The 2,971-nt window shown below is 34.8% G+C and overlaps 1 pseudogene; it reads left to right on the forward strand.

Annotated features, from left to right (window-relative positions):
- Nucleotides 1-257: 257 nt before the first annotated feature.
- Nucleotides 258-376, forward strand: LOC130626211 (small nucleolar RNA U3; annotated as a pseudogene).
- Nucleotides 377-2,971: the final 2,595 nt, after the last annotated feature.

The following is a 2,971-nucleotide window of genomic DNA, read 5'->3' on the forward strand; positions in this document are numbered from 1 at the left end:
CTTTCCTGTTATCTAGACCGGAAAGAATATATAAGATATCTAATAAATAATTTAAAATCAATGTCGCCAATGTTAGCAGCCTGAGCGATTTTTAAGTCGCCAACTAATTAATTAAAAATGTGAATTTTAATTTTGGCTATTAAATATTAAATATCGATATTAAAACTATAAAGCTATTTTAAAACCGATATGAGATGTATGCCAATTTGGAATAATTTAGATCTATATATATTCCGCTTGATAACATGTTTGATAACAAGACCGTACTTACTAGGATCATTTCTATAGTACGCGTCTCGTCTTTGTTCCTCAACAAAAGGCACTCACTAAAACTGCGATGATGCTGGCTCCTTCAGATACTAGCTAAAGGAGCAGGCATCTTAAACTCCGGGTTAAGCAACAAGACTTTGTTAGCCGGCTTTGAGCGCTTGGTTGGGTGCTTAATAGAACCGCTTAAGTACAGGCATACAGTATGTTTTTTAAGAAACTAGTTTTGGCCCATGGAGAAATACATGGTTTTGCCCGTCCTTTATTAACCGCATTTTATGTGTCTCGCTACTGCGGTTACCATTTTTCGTAACAGATACGGTTGTTTGAATGCAGATTGTGTACAACTACTCTTGATTAGAGTTTGGTACTTAAATTTAAAGTCAATATATATCGCGCCTGTTTATATTGCTACACATTTCAATAACCGTTTCAAATCAATTTTTTGCGTTTTGAATCTATGCCTAAAATGTTAAAGAATTCGTTCGCGATGATGAATTAGAATATTTGTCAGCCATCACAGCCTTGTGTGTTAAGGGTCATTTTCCATTCCATGCATCAAAAAACCTTATAAAACTTTTTGCGCTAAAGGAGGGAAATGCAGTCAAAAGAAAACATGCATTTAGACTTAATTAGCCGTTTGGCTATAAAATATGATGGAACAAAATTTCGCTTTCCGACGAAATTTTAGGTGCCCACCTAGATATTCTTAAACATTCCTTCTGTGGTAGTGTAGAAGTGATAGACGTTGGTTGTGACATATCAGACAGCTTGCGAATTCATATGTTAAACTCTCTGGATAGTTTGTGTACGGTTTCTATATCACAACTTAACTGATAAAAGCATTGAATCCGATAATTTTTAGGAAAATGCTAGGAACGTATTTAGGTTAAAGACCCTCACATATCAGGAAAAAGGAATTTAAGTGAGAGTTTAAAAGAAACAATAACACAGTAAAAATAATTCCCTGTTTTAGGAAGAACACAATTAAAGCATTCCAGGCAATTTTTTTGAAAAAAAATAAACACACCTCCTTACCTGAAATTTAAACGTTTTCATAAAAAAATGGTCAATTTGCACATGTGTGTAATCATAGCAATGCAAGTTAAAAAAATCCTGGGGATTAATAAACCGGTATTCCAGAGAAATCTCGAAATAAAGAGTCCTGAACGTGAGATTATGGTCACTTGAAATGTAAGTAGTTAAATTGCTTTAGCTTAAACGCTGGTTTCCCTGCGGCAGCATTTGGCGACCAATCGTAAGAAGAGTCGCGCTACTCATATGAACAACGCAAAAACGTTTTCGATTTGTTTTGTTTTTCAGTTTGATTCGAATGATATTTTCGAATGGGACAATGTTCTTAAAAATAGCCACCTCGTTCCCAGAGCGTAGAGTAAGCAGGCAACAAATGGAATAACAGAGACTGAGAAAATTTGACTTATTGGTTCAAAAAAATGACACTTTCGTCAAAAAAATTCTTAATATTTGATCTTTTCCCGCTGTATGCTAGAAAATATAAAAAAGCAATACGTGCATAAATGCTAAATGGGCTCCGCTCCGCTGCGCTCAGCTCGCTATGCTTGCTTTGCTTAGTTCCGCAATAATACGCGCTTAAATGACAAATGGGCTGCGCTACGCGCGCTTCGTTTAGCTATACAACAAGGGAAAGATCCTTTTCTATGTCAAAGTTTTGGCGCGAGGGATATAAAATACATTTACTTGCACAGCTGTTTCTGCTGAAATAGTATAAGTATATGATTTAAGAAAAAAATTAAGATTCTGTTAGCTTCCTAATAATTAGGACATATAAAGCTGGACGGTTTTTGTGCCAACTAGGTGAAAAATGTGGTATTTTACAAACTGGAATGTATGAAAATCAACTTCATTCACTCCCGTTGCACAAATTAAATTCCAAATTCTCCAACAAAAAGACTTGTACCGCTAAATAGATCTAAAAAAAGGATAAAAAAAGGTATTACATTTTAATGTCATTTATTGCAATACAGTATTATAATCCCAAAAATGCAGAGACCAGTTGGCTACGAGATTTTTCATGACATAAGGAAGTTCACTATCAGTACTACTAATTATGCTGTACAAAGTTATAATTATATTAACGATGTTGTATTTTGTGGACATTCTAGATATGCCACCCTCTATCTTTGAGATAAAGCAATCTAGTGCAATTTAGCAGTCGGTGTATTGTTTGTTAGTTGCATGGTTAACAACGTGACCTTTATCTTTTGCAATTTTTTGCAATTCTAGGGTAAAAAATAAAAATGCATTATGTGATTAAGATGCACAGAAGTTAGGGAAAATTGATTCTTTTGTTACAATGTCACTTGATTAGAACACCCCATCATGGCGTACTTTGTAAAAACCATAGCAACAGGGCGAGTAGCAAGACCCCCGTCGCAGGACCCTTGCTTATAGCAGTACCAATAGTAATTAAAGAGGTTAATTTTGCAAATAGAATTTAAAAGCGGGTTTAACGTAACTTGACTAATTGTCTTTAATTATCATTATTCAATCCAATTTCTTCCGACGTCGCCATCTTTATTACTTTAATATCTCAATCTAACGCCAACAGGGAAAGTGCCCATTTATAAACAATGGCGATTCACAGTTTCGTGATGCATGTAGGATGTTATCTTTTTTTTTAGGCGCCTTTGATAACATTTAAGTAGCTTACATCCGTCAAAAA

This window comes from Hydractinia symbiolongicarpus, chromosome 14 (genome assembly GCF_029227915.1).
Source record: "Hydractinia symbiolongicarpus strain clone_291-10 chromosome 14, HSymV2.1, whole genome shotgun sequence".
NCBI classification, from domain to species: Eukaryota; Metazoa; Cnidaria; class Hydrozoa; order Anthoathecata; family Hydractiniidae; genus Hydractinia; species Hydractinia symbiolongicarpus.